Genomic DNA, 14,816 nt, shown 5'->3' with positions numbered 1-14,816 from the left:
CTCTGTGTGTGTGTATTCTTGTTTGGATATTATTTGTGCAATTGTTGGACAAAATGACTTGCTGTGGCATTAATTGCACTAATAAAGCGTCCAAGGAGTCTCCACTTCATTATTTTCAGTAAGTTAAATAATATTTATGTATTTTAGGTCACTGCCGAGCTGAGCTTAGATTTTAACATGTACTGTGTAACCATGAAATTTAAATGTAATAGGGTAAAACCCAGTGCATTTAACATAATGCTGCACTTTAGAAAATGGGTTGAAATATAACATGTTGGTGGAGCTCTCGGGAGACCGATGTTTTCCACCCGGTTCTCCCCTCCCCGCAGCTCGGCGCATCTCTGTCTGATCACGGCTTCTGTCTGCTGCGCGGGCTGCCGGCTTGTGGAGCTCTGAGATGGAAACCTTTCCACCCGGTTCTCCCCAGCAGCAGCTCTGCGCATCTCAGATCGCAACGGCGCTTGTCTGCTGTGCGGCTGCCGGCTTGTGGAGGTCTCGGAGACCTCTGTGTTCCACCCGGTTTTACCCAGCGGTCAGCCCGGCGTATCTCTGACTCAGAAGATCTGGTGTGGTGCACAGTTAACTCCGGTTGTAGCTAGGTTGCTACCTCCGTTAGCTTAGCTCCCACCTCCGCGTTAGCTTTGGGTTAGCTTCAGGTTAGCTTGTAGCTAGTTCGACCGGGTGTCGTCAGTTGATCCCAGCCTTACAGCCCCACCCTCAGCTCCTCCTCTCTTCCCTTTTGTGGAATTGTCTGGGCTTGACGGAACCTGTGACACAGTCAAAATGGCGGTGGTGGTCACCTCCCATTTAGTCTCAAAAACCTGTTATTGGAGCCTATGGAAATGAATTGTCCAGTATATATGTCGATGGTTGTAAGAGAAAAATGTGAATTGGATTTAAAATTTTGTAATTTTTCTGTGGATTTTAAACTTTTTTTAATCACTGCAAGTTTCTGCAAGGTAAATATTGAAAAAGCATATTCTGGTTCATCATCTTGTCTAAGAAACTACCAAGTAGAGTATACTATTCAGGTAGAAGTATAAAAACTACGGTAGAGGTAAGTATAGATAGGGTTTAACAAGACTTCTGTAGAAGTTGAAATATCATCCAAGTACTGGTTTCAAAACTACTTAAAAGCAATGCAAGTAAAAAATGCAATCAAGGACAAAAGCTTAAAGGTGGTTTGTGTAGAAATGAAGTAAAAATTACATTCTGGGGTAAAATGTGGTTACTGCAACCTTTTTAAACAACTCTGGATATTTTTCCCGGATGTCGTCAAATTACAGTTGTCGGTGCTGCAGCATTAGCTTGCAGGAGACACAACACCCCCACACTCACTGATGGTAAACAGTAATTATGTCCCTCCTTCCTTTGTTTTGAAAGAAGAAAAACTGACAATCTCTGCAGCAAGCTAGGTATGAAATACGTCTCATTATAACCTTCCTTCCAAAATGACTGAAACATTAGACTCTTTAGGGTTTTTCTCGCTGTAAAATTCACTATATTCTTACATACTGCACCTTTAAAAGTTGCTTTATCAAAAAAAGTGTTTCTGAAGGTCACTTTGACAAATGTGTAAAACAACTGTATGTAGATGGTACAAACCAATAGGGAATGAGAATGGTGGATGTCTAAAATTCCCTCTGACTGGATGGTGCAATTAATATGGACAGGCTTTTTGTACTTGTAGTTTTTTAAGGATGTGTTTTACAAAACTCCGCTTTTGTATCCTCTTGTGTGGTCATGTGGGTCTCTACTGCCTCTATAAACACTCCAAACATAAAAGAAAACTCATCCGTTCCTTTTCTGTCAGCATTTGGTTTTAGGAATTATGCGTCTAAAGCCGTTTCAGAAAGTCCCAGATGGTGATGACACAAACGGGATAAGTAAAATAGAACCACCTCTCATGTTCAAGAGAGAGCCACTGGTGGAGGAGCACCAGCTCTTCTCTGCACCCCTCCCAGATATCGGAGCTTCTAAGCTTATAGCAGCCTGAGCATGGGATGAGTGGGAGGTGCCAGCAACAGCTTTTTTCTTAAAGTGACAGAGCCCTTACATAGCTCATTCTGGAAGGTACTGAAACTGCTGACATTGTTTTGAGAGGGATTTAGTGTAAAGAACGTCACGAGCTATTATAACTTAAGAAAAAAGTCCCAAGACAAATCTTTCAACAATGAGGCTATTTTATAAAACAAGGAGTAGAAGGGAAAAGTCACCTAATAGTTTAGTACCCATGTATCTGATTATCTGTTCATTTTTCAGGTTAACTTGTTCATATTACATCAGCGTAATGTTCCAGTTTTAACTTTAACTTAAAAATCCTCCTTTTTCCAGCTCTTTGTTTCTTTTATGCTTCATAGTCTTCAGTACTTTTGCCACAAGCTTGTTGTTGCTTCAATGACCAAAGTGCTGAAGCTTTCCGCTCATTTTCTGAGGCAGAAATCTCATTTGTAAAACTTCACAAATGATCGATATTATTTTTCCGGGGCTGTCGGCGAACCTGACATTGGCTGTCTTGCATCTATAAGTTTTGTGATCAACCAAAATTCATTCTGTCAGACAAAGCCAAACATCCTGTGAAAAATAAGTGAATGCTCAAGCAGCCAGACTCACCATCTCATCATGCGCTCAACGCAAAGCGGCCCTAATATGCCTCAAAAGACAAAGTGTGCCCCATGCTGGTGAACAATAAATAAGGACTCAAAGGGAAAAAAAATGATAAGACAGCCTCGTCTCTGTCAGACCTCCCCAGGGTGGCTGTGGCTACAAGTAGCTTACCATCACTAGCAGTGTGTGAATGTGAGAGTGTGTGAAAGCGTCTTTGGGGGTCTAGAAAAGCGCTATATAAGTTCAATGCATTATTATTATTATTATAAGACAAAAAAATGATGAATCCACCTTTCAGACCTCCGCGATAACCGTTTTCATCCCTTCCTGCTTCCTTGAGGCTCCACATCCCTGAGACTCGGTCAGGAGCAGATGATTAAAAACATTAATGAAGCAAATCAGGTGAAACTCATCCAGCGCATCTGGCATAGTCTCCTGTTAGCAAACACACACTAACAGGGCCTCTCGCAACACCAAATCCGTTGGGCACAATTAACTAAAAGGGAGATTTGCAGTTAATTGAGAAAATAGACAAAACAAAAACCTTAATTCCATAGAAGCAACATGTGCAGAATCCAGTATTTCTGTGTGGGATTAATCCGACAGCGGATTCCTTTTAAAACGCAAGTTTAATTATTGTTTCAGTTGATTGTGTAATCACAAACGTGTGTTTTTATATAACTGCTGTAGCAAACCTCCACTGAGTGACTGGAGCCCATCTCCGCTGATTCGGAGGAATGGATGGAATATACCCTGAGCAGGTCTTCAGTCAATCACAGGGCTAACAAAGAGAGACGGACAGCGGGAGGTCTACCTTGTGATAATGCGTCTGTTCCCATCCTGCAATCACATTTCATAACAATCTCAGCTCCTTTAGGCGAGGGTGTGTGAGAGGAATGTGAGGAAGAAATGTGAGGATGCATTAGCAAAAAGGTGCTAAATTAATAGGCTTTGTGTTTTTCTATGGACTATAAGTTAAATGTTATTGAATTTTTTATAGCAATGCAATATTCTCGCTAAATAAGATAAATAATGGATGCTCTGTTCTCCTGGACTATCTAATGTGCAAAGGGACATTTTAATGTGTTGCAAGTAGGAAGAGTCTCACAAATCACAGTTGCATCCATCTATTCTGGTGCAATCACTGATTTATTTTCTGGCCCCTGTTTTCCTGTCCAACCTGTCCAGCTGTCATCTGATGAGCGGTGGGATACACCATGGGCAGGTGGTCGGTCCATCACAGGTCTGACACAAGGAGCCACGCCATCACACACTGACTTCTGCAGACACCCAGAAGATGACTTAACCCCCCCCCCCCCCTTATGAGTGACATGTGGCCTTTACTGACCCCAGCACACATCAGTCGCTCTGATCACTGCAATATTGTCTTGATTTTGTTTGGTTTTCAGCAAATATGTTCTCAGAGCTTCTCTTATCATTTGCCTTTCTTTCCATCAGATAGGTTTGATTGATAAGCAATCTGCTCTGGTGCTATCCATTGTTGCCATGGCGACTCAGAGCCTTCAGGCATCATTTATATGGTCGGGTTTCTTTTTTTTCTCAACACATAAACATTTATTTGACCCTGGTGATATATTTTATTATTCCATGTGGCAGGTGCCCTGAGACATGGGGAAGCGTGTGATAGCACAATAGGAGGAAACCTGCCATTCACACGTGCTTTTCTAAATACATGCTGGAGGCACCGGTGCACATGGTGAACAAAGCTGAAGATTCTGCATGTCCTTGCAGGAAAACCTGTTTTCTTTAAAGCTCTTTCTGACTTAAAATAGATTCAGGTTATTTTTTCCTGACAGCCGACCGTTTACAGCAAAGCCCCGGTCAGGATGCACGAGCGTTGGGAGTGTGACTACGCCGTCTGACACCGGGACTGACTTTCATGCCTCTAACACACATTCTATGGGCTTTACGAACAGGTTAGTTTGTTCAGCGCACACACAAAAGCGGCACACTGTCATGAAGGAAAGTAAGTACTGAATGGAAACGGTTGCCTTTGTAAATTATTTGAGCAAGGGGACATTTAAAACCTGTGCCTACAGGTGAAGGTTGAGCTTCAAAATGACAAATGAAGAGTTTTTCTTTTCGATCTGCCTCAAAATTTCAGTGGGATTCAAATTAGGGCTTCAGTTAAAAAACAACAGAACTTTCATAAGTGATAAATGACCCGCACTTGTGTAGCGCCTCTCAGAGTCAGGACTCCAAAGAGCTTTACACTACAGTGTATCATTCATTCATTCACACACACATTCACACACTGATGGTGATGAGCTACAATGTAGCCACAGCTGCCCTGGGGCACACTGACAGAGGTGAGGCTGAGAGCACAGGCGCTGCCGGTCCCTCCGACCACCACCAGGAGGCAAAGTGGGTTAAGTGTCTTGCCCAAGGACACAACAGCAGAGTTCTCTGTCCGGAGCCGGGATCGAACCTGCAACCTTCCGATTACTGGACAACCCGCTCAACCTGTTGAGCTACTGCTGCCCCATTTATTTATCGCAGAAGTGGAAATAGAAACTATCTCTTATATAGCACCATGAGGTGCTTCAGAAGAACGAAAACCAAAAATAAAAGTAAGTCAACTCTAAATAATTAGAAATTCTTGAAGGAGGGGTTCACTCATTTAATCAATACATGTGTAGTGGTCTCTGATAGGAATGAATGCCTTCTAAGTTGTACTCTGGGCACAAAAATCCCAGGCGCGCCTGTTTTAGGATCTAGATTGCCAGATCAGAGTTTCAGGTGGCAGGATTTGGAGTCTTATTTCCTGATAATCTGACATTTCTGATTGGGTAACAGCAACACAACTCTAACGCTGACTCTGATTGCTCTGCAACATTGATGTTTTATCTCCACAAATAACACAAGCCTGGAGGAGTCCTGCTGTGTGGTGGAGTTGCTAATGCTAACAGTTAGCTTCTACTAGCTGAGACGTTCTCTGCTGTTTCCTGGACGCTAAACCAACAACAGCCTTCCCCGTCGTGAGTCAAGATGGGTGAAGCCATAAATGTTAAGTGACAGTGTGACGTAGATCTGTCAGGATTTTCTAATCCTAGAGTTTCACCGTCCGTTTTCCATCAGAGGCTAATGTAGGAGATTGGTGTATGAGATTATTTTCATGTTCAGCCTGCATGAAACACTCACAGTGACCGATTATTATCACAAATAATTATTTAAAACATGTTTTTAGTGAACCACACCTTTAAAAAGGTGGTAGAATTTTTAAACAACATTTATTTGCTTGTTGTTGAATCAGTTCTGTTCTGTCTCTGACCTGCTTTCCTACGTAAATTAGAAATGTTGTAAAAGTGAGGGAGACGTTCATTTTGAGAAAAGCTGGTTTGTTTCGTAATAAGCAGACACACACCCTTACCCCAACATGTCCCAATAAACATCAGTGTCAGCAATATCTGGTCACCGTGGTCACAGTAATGCTAAAACAAGGCTAGGCTGAGATAAGTTGCTGCTAACGCTTGGCCAAACTACTGCTATAGGCTGAGCTATTGCTAATGCTTGCCTGAGTTACTGTTAATGTTAGCCAGCGTTACTGCTAATGCTAGCTCAAGCTACTGCTAATGGTAGGCTGAGCTACTGCTAGCTAAAGCTACTGCTAACGCTAGCCCAAGCCACTTCTAACACTATCCCAAGCTACTGCTAAGCCAAGCTACTGCTAACCCTAGGCCGATCTACTGCTAACGCTAGCCAGAGCTACCGCTAATGCTAGCCTAAGCTGCTAACACTTTGTTGGACGAGAGAAAAAACAACAGAATAATCACCCCCCCCCCCACACACACACACACACACACACAGGATGTACTGTGAATATACATGAATGCCTGATAGATCCTAATGTGTGGTCCTTGTCCTTGTCACTTTGTCCCTCTCTCCCACACCACGTAGTGCACCACCCTCAGGACCGTGCAAACTGATAAATTCTTCCATCTTCCATCAATGTTCTGTTTAGCTAGTGCAGCTAATCCTTTATGTCAGATTTGCTCGATGTCCAAGAGAGACATTGAACTGTTTATGAAAGCAACACATGCAAATCATAACAGCAAAGCACAAGAACATCTTGATCAAACTGACATCTTGATTTGCATGTGTGTTTTTTATGTAGCAGTGAATGCATTTTACTCCTGTAAGTTTGCTTTCCTTCAGGTGTGACCTTCAGCTTTCTGTTATGCAAGATAAAGCATAAAGGCATGGGTAAAGCTTTATAATCAGCTGCTACTTTTGAGCAGAATCGTGTAAAAAAAGAAAAGTCTGGCAAGAAGCTATAAAAGAAGGCTTGTAGGTGGGTTTGAGGCATGTGGAGGCTGGTGTGAGGATAAACGGATAGATAATAGGAAATATATTAGTTGACCTAAATTTGAATGTTTTAAATGTTTCTCTGAGCCAAGCTTTAGATTGCAATTTGTATTTTTGTGTTTTATAAGGTGATATCATCTGATAGGAGTCTGTTTACGTCATTAAAAGGATGAGGTTTGCTGTTCAGACCCTTCTCTAAAGCTGATCTGTGTACAATCACACTACATGACCATTGATCTCGGGTTCATGTTGCCAAACTTTGAAGCTTTTTCATTACATGTTGAATCATCAGGGCAAATTAGCTTCCATTTGTTGCTTCGCTCTGATCTCCATGTCTTGTCCCCTCCTCTCCCATCAGCCCTGCTCTTTTCATCAGCACCACCGTTTGATCTGAGCCTCTGAGCTTCCGTCTTTGCACAGAAAGAGTTGGGAAAAGGAAATAGAAGACATTTGTTTTTCTTTCCACATGATATTTATTGCTATTATCATCAGAGCAGCTATGCTGGCCATCACCAGGGAGATTATCAATACGCTGTGTTTGCTTGCTTTGTTTCTTTTATGGAGTCGGCTGTTTGATTTGCTAGAACAAGCCAAAGGCACGCTGAAATGTTCTGGTGTCTCGCTCTCCCATGTCTTCCTGTCACTACAGACAGAACTTGGCCTCCTCATCCATGGACGTAATTTTGGGGGGGGGGGACAGGGGGGACATGTCCCCCCCCACTTTTTCCAAAGTCAAGTTTTGACCCCTGTACTTTTTACCATCCATAAACAATATTACACTATATTAAATTGACACTGGTTGAAGCCTGTAAAGCCTGTAAAGCCTGTAAAGATACCCCCCCCCCCCCGTGTCCCCCCCACTTCTAAAGTGAAAATTACGTCCATGTCCTCATCTGTGCCCCAGACAAGCTGGTTCCCAAAGTCAGAGACTCTCTTGGTCAGCTTGCTTCCCACACCAAACCTTCTGTCAGGAATCTTGGCGTGACCTTTGACCCAGCTCTCACCCTGGATTCTCATGTCAGTTCTCTTGTTCGCTCTTCCTTCTTCCATCTCAGGAACATTGCTAAGCTGAGTCCCATTCTGTCCCGCTCTGAACTTGAGACAGTTGTCCACACCTTCATCTCCTCACGCTTAGACTACTGTAACTCTCTTTTCACGTGTCTGAGCAGAACCTCCCTGAACCGTCTTCAGGTGGTTCAGAACGCCTGTGCTCGGCTTCTGACCAAGTCCTCCAAACACACCCACATCACCCCGCTTCTCCTCCAGCTTCACTGGCTGCCAGTCAACTTCAGGGTTCATTTCAAGATCCTGGTTCTGGTCTATAGGGCCTTACATGGACAAGCACCATCTTACATTGGTGATCTTCTTAGTCCCTACACCCCCAGCAGGTCCCTGAGGTCCAGTGACCAAAGCCTACTGGTTGTGCAGCACCAGGCTAAAGGTCAAAGGTGACAGATCATCTGCTGCTGTGGCCCCCAGACTCTGGACCTCTCTCCCCCTGAGCCTGAGATCAGTGGACTCAGTGGTCTCCTTTAAAAAGCAGCTGAAGACTCACTTGTTCAGGCTGGCTTTTGTATGACCTTCTTCACCTCTCTCTCTTTATTCTGCTCTCCCCACCTATTCCACCTTCCTCAGGATCCACTGGTTTCCCTCTTTCCTGTTCACTCTCTCTCTTTCTTTACATTTTTCACAATTGTCTATTTTTTACTCATTTTAAATATATGTTTAACCATTTTCTAAATTCTTTTTATATTTTTACATTTTTTGTTTTTGTGACGCGCCTCGTGATTTTTATCTTGAGAGGCGCTATAGAAATGATGTTTTCTTCTTCTTCTTCATATTAAAGCCAGAACTGTCCACCACCTTATCTGGTGCTTTTCGTTATCAGATCTCCTGCCTGTCAGTGACATCCTTTCATATTTAATCCACTCTTACGGCACCATCAAAGACCCTCGGGCTCAATTATTGTTGGTTTTACTAAAATCCTTTGTTGCATTCCTTTTGGACACTGTCAGCAAACATGATTGAATCATTAAAATGTCAAATTTAACAACATGAGTCAGCATGCATGATGCTGATTGACATTTGGGTATAGGTAAAATAGATCTTATACATCATTTTAGAGTAAAAATGGACAGATCATGTTGAATTCTGCTTCGTTTATCATATTTTTCCAGATCAGCAGCCAGACTGCGGTGTCTTTAGTGCCTCTACCTGCACACATGTTGCACAGCCTTTTATTGCATGTGAACAGCTGTCAGTAAGTAGCACGCTCGAGTGGCTCCAGATGAATAAATAACCAAATGTAACATTAACCGCTCTATCTGTCAGACGGTCAGGAGCCTGTCATCATCTGGAAAACATTTTGTTTGAGTCCAGCAGCAGTTTAATAATCCAATGTGAAGATTTTATGTCCGCATGCAAATAAACCTGAGCTCTGCAGAAAAGGAGAGTCCCTGGCGAGTTTGCAGCTGCGCAGCTCAAATCAAACAGACAGAGCTTTGACTGTTTCTGTGATTTTTGTGGCCTCCTGGTGGTCAGGTGAGGCAGGAGCTCGACAGGAACGTTCCACAGCTTTCATCCGTTTTCCAACCTCCATCAAATTTTAGTCCATTAACATAAATTGAACACGTTTTGAAGGAAGAGCACCGTACCTGGTCATTTTGTTCCACTTCATTGTCCATATGGATTAGTATCTTATTTTATTTATTTATTCGTGCAAAAATAAAAAAAATATTAGTTCTTTGTTTTTGAACTGGAAGCCTGGAGGGTTATTATTTTATTTAAGTGCATTTTAAAATTAGTGTCACATCTAATGGTTTAATTTCTCTCTTAGCTTAATTAGTAGCAGCAACAAAGCTGAACAATAAGAAAACAATCAGCTTGTGCCCACCTGCTACACATGCACGGTGCTTTTACAACACATGAAAGGATGAATAAGGCTTACAGTGCACATGAGTAACCGCCCTGCCTCGGTGTCTGTTGCTTAGCTACATTTTATTCATTCTGAATGAAACTTACTTGATTTTTCCCTGTTTTGCTTCACACAGACGCGACTTGAATGAAGTGCAAGTCATGTGAAGCATGCTTTATGCTTTTAGCTACAGACTCCTTCCCTATCAGTCCACCTTAACACTAAACTTCCTTCAAACTAATTTGACAACATTCACTCGCCTCCCCAAGGAAAGATGTTAAACTTAACGTGTTGAGACACATCGGCCCTGGACCTCATGATTTACATGGATTTACCCGTAAAAGCCACTTCGGAGCGATAATTTCGTACGTCCCCTCAGTCCCAGCCAGGGCCGTGCACATCCACATTTAAGCAGCTGTGTTGTTTTAATGAACTTTAAATTTCCCGACCCGTTCACTTTAACCGAAGACTCGGCTCTGGAATGTTTTCTCATCCTTCTGCAGCATTTTGTTCTTCGGCTGATTTGTCCTTCAGACTGCCAGCATCACGACGAGCCATGTGCAGCATCAAAAACGTTGACTATGTAAAGGCCATCCAGTGCCGCAACTGTATATGGATTGTAAAATAAAAGTCTCTTTAAACATGCAGTACACAGTGCAATAAATATATTTAGCAAGACAGTGTTTTTTTTCCTCAGAGGGAATGTGTGCAGCCCGCTGCTCCGGGCAGAGATTCAGTCGATGCAATGTGGCCGAAGAGAAATGGAAGAATCAAAGTCCCCATCTGGAATTTCACAGTAGGTTAAACATCCTCCTTCTGCATCTGTTTTCTAGAACGATCGCTTTCATTGCTCACTCATTCAGTCAGATTGACTGAGTGATGCGTGTGCTTGAGTTTTGCACTTGAATGGCGCTGTTTGCAAGGACGTTTCCAATTGTTCTCCTGCTCCTCTGCAGAGTTGGGAGCTTTTCATACAAACTGCCAGAAAGATCTTATTCATAGAAAAGCAAAGACTCTGAGGTCTTATTGGGAATTAAAAGGTTATTTGCCAATTTGAAGAGCTTACAGTTATCTTCTTTATCCAGCAAAGGCTAAGAGTTTGTGTTGATGACAGCCATTAAAGCATTAAATCAGAAATGATCTGAACTCTGGCAAAAAAAACAGAAGATTAAAGAAGTTCTTTAGGAAATAAGCATCGGTATTATACGGTTGTTTATCCAGCTAATATTTGCAGCTGACATTTACTTGAAGAGAGGAGATAGTAATCTGTCAGAGACGAGGAGAGCACATCCAGAACCCGCTCTTGTTTCCTGCAACGCACGGGTAACCTTTGTGGTTCCAATAGGGTTTGCTGAATATGTTGATGAAATTAGCCTTCTGTGATGCGTTTGGGTGGTGTTTGTGCTTTGGTTTCTGAGTCAGGCAGCTCTGGGCAGATGGTGGTAGGAGCGGTGCGCAAAAGGTTCGCTTGATATTCATCAGGAGAGCTGACCTCTGCCATGATGTATTCAAGCTTTCAACAAACTCCACTCCGTGTTCTTTGCTGCATAATGAATAGATGCAAAAAATAGGAAAACAACATTGAAGTCCTGGCAGCTCCGCTCAGCTCACCGCTGTCATAGTCTGACAAAGTAAACACAGGATGTTTAATTCTTTTGGGTTTGAAGAAAAGGAAAAAAAAAACACAAGTTCTGATCTCTACAGGAAGAATCTCCTCTGGGGTCAATTAGCTAATGAACCCAAATACACTCACTAAAAGCTTCTGTTTGATTTACTTACGCTTTTGCTGACCAAGAATCTGCTGCTGAAATTTTATTTTTGTTATTAATTAATGCAGCAATCCAGAGTCTCCCCTTTCAGGAACTATGTAGGATTTTATTTTTAGAGATCCATACGAGTGATAGGGAGCCTATAAGTCACGCCCATGCTTCCAGACCATGGGTCCCCTACTGCCGAAAAAATGAGTGGGAGTGGACGAAGGGATTAAAAGTTATTTTCCGATTCTGTTTGATATGTGCTGTGGATTTCACATATGATGTGAATTTTAAAAACACATTTTGATGTCAAGAAAGAGCTTTTTTTTAACAGGCGCCAAAAGTCATTTTAGATTTTGTGTGAAAAGACGTAACGGTGTCGGTGCCAGATGGACTCGGGGTCCTGCATCTGCAAATTACGTCACAGTAGATGATTGGCTGAACGTAAGACTTACATAAGTTACCATACCATGTTCGTAAAAGTTACGTTAGCACATTGACAATGGTGATTTTTACTAGTCAGAATGAATTTACAGTTGTAGTCTTAGCGGTTGTAGTCCTGTAGTCCAAAAATTAACACTTTTCCAAGAAAGTATGTTTGAATTTCCAAAGGAAATGTGAAATAAAAGCAACGATATCAATTGATAACCGGTGGCTCTCAATAGCTCTCGATTTTGATGAAGTGGGGCAAAATAAAATATAAGAACTTTATTGAAAAGACACCGAGCAACATTTTGAATGAATGAATGTATTTACATAACAACTAAGGAAATAATTCCACATTAATACAAACAGAAATGGCTTCACATATGTTGTTTTTTGGCAGTCTGATGTTGGTTTTATGTAGTTTCACATTGTTTACAAAACAAAACAGTGTTTTATGAACTAATTTAAATTATAAAGAAAACTTTCAGGTGGTAACAAACAAGAATTTATTACCAAACCTGCTGATGTCTTTCCAAAACTTAAGTGTGAAAGAAGAGTGGACTCGCCGTGATGTCATCAGCAGGCGCAGGACTCTGAGCCGATCTGGTACCGACACCGGACTACAAATATGTGTCTAACCAAACTGATAAAAATAGCTTTATATTTAGTGGGTTTTGAATCCTTCTTTCAGGATGAGAGTCCCGCTTTTTGGCCATGTGGTAAGTAGCAGCTATTCTGGGGGGAGAAGAGATTCTGCAATATGATGTCTGATTTATCGTCATTTTAATTATGAATTCTTACAAGCTAATAAATCTCAAAATACATTGCGGACATATTTGAAACACACATATTTATCATTTCAACTGAAGTACAACGTGTGCAAATCAGGGCATAAGGCAAAGCAGATTAAAGCACAGTTAGCCATACAATTTGACATGAGCACTGCTCAGCGTTAGCCAATAGCGTTATTAGACATCCGCTTTCGTGCAGATGTCAATACCAGAGCATACATGAGTGTCTGCAAACGTGCAGATGCAGAGTTGGTCACATTATGGACAAGTGCGTCTTAAAAAGATAGACAGACAGACAGACAGGGACTGATGGCGCCACTCCTTGGTCAATGCGCCCCAGGGCAGCTGTGCTACATTGTAGCTCATCATCACCAGAGTGTGAATGTGTGATGAATGGGTGGATGACTGATTGTGTTGTGAAGTGACATAGGGAGTTGTAGTGCTAAAATACCATACAGGCTATTTACCATTAGATAGATTGATAGATTTTGTCATGCTTTAAAAGAACAATATGTAAGAATTTTACAGTGAAATAAGCACAAAACAGTCTAATGTCTTAATCAAGTTGGGAGGAAGGATACATTGAAAAACATTTAATTCTAAGCCATCTGGAGGGTTGTCAGTTTTTCTCCGGTAAAAAAGCTGCAGGAACGTGATCTTGTTTACAATCTGTGAGCTGCAGGGTTGAAGAGTCTGCCACCTGCCAATCACTATAGTGACTTGCTGTGTTTGTAATTTGGCACATGGCCGAAAAAGCGTAGCAGAGTTTTGTTAAAATCCTAAGCCAGTAATAGGAGCAGGCTAGGCTAATGTTGAGCTAACAATGCTAACGGTGAATAACCCCTACTTCACACTGAAGGCATCAGCGGAGTGGAACAGCAGCGGAACTGCGCTGTTTCAAGTAGAATCCATTATAATCCATTGGGGTGATACAAACCTGCCGCAACGCCAACATTTTCAGGGGCATACCAGAAGCAGCTCGCCCGCCGCTAAAGATAGGATCGGGTTGACACGTCCGCTTCTGGGACACGTCAATTTCCGCCATTAACATAGGGCTACAGGAATTCACACACGGCTTCAGTTTAAAAACCCTGGTAATTTTCTAAATAAAAGACTATTGCAGTGATTTCATAGCAATGTAGAATATGTATATACAACCTGTAAACAACCTAACGGCTTATTTACCCCCTGCATCGCTCCAGAAGTGCAGCGGTGTGTTTTTAATGGCCTTAATCCTGGCAGTGGAGAGGAACAACATCATATATGACACCAAACAGCGATATCAAACGTGATTTTCTTCTTTTTGGTTTAACATGACATAAAAAAAACCATCACCTGTGAAGTCTCGAGGGATTTTGAGATCTGCCCCGAGTTAAGCGAGGAGGATGTCAGAAGTCTTGATTTGTGATCTCACAAGCCCAGCAAGGGGCTTAGAAGCCACTCCGCGGCTGAGATTGTCCCGGTGTGTACTGGCACGCAGCAAAACTAGCTAGTAAACTGTTTCACTCTGATGAAATTAATACAAAACCCCACAGACTCAAAAACAGTTTCTTCCCCAAAGCAATAACCACCCTGAACTCACACATGCACCGATACCCCCCCCCCCCTTCCCACGTCCTCCATTGACCACCACTATCTATTGATACCAAATTCCATGTGCAATAATTGTATATACATAACACTGGATGAACTTCTGAATGAAGCCGAGGTGAGGCGAGGATCCAGACGCGGGGAGGAAGACAGGCAGACAGGTAGGAATTCTTACACTTATTTATTAGGAGACACACTGGACAATGAAAAAATGATCCGACACAAGACACAGAACAGAAGGGGTTTAAATACATGGGGAACGGGAGCTATGGTGATTGGGAAACAAGAGGCAGGTGGGAGCAATTAACGGAGACACAAGGCAGAACCAAACGGGGAGACAGGACAGGGTGTGACAGTACCCCCCCTCAAAGGGCGGATGCCAGACGCCCACAGGAACAAGGAGCAGGG

Source organism: Nothobranchius furzeri, chromosome 14 (assembly GCF_043380555.1).
Source record: "Nothobranchius furzeri strain GRZ-AD chromosome 14, NfurGRZ-RIMD1, whole genome shotgun sequence".
Taxonomy (NCBI): domain Eukaryota; kingdom Metazoa; phylum Chordata; class Actinopteri; order Cyprinodontiformes; family Nothobranchiidae; genus Nothobranchius; species Nothobranchius furzeri.
The sequence above is the reverse complement of the archived record's forward strand: the minus strand, read 5'-3'. Positions refer to the sequence as shown.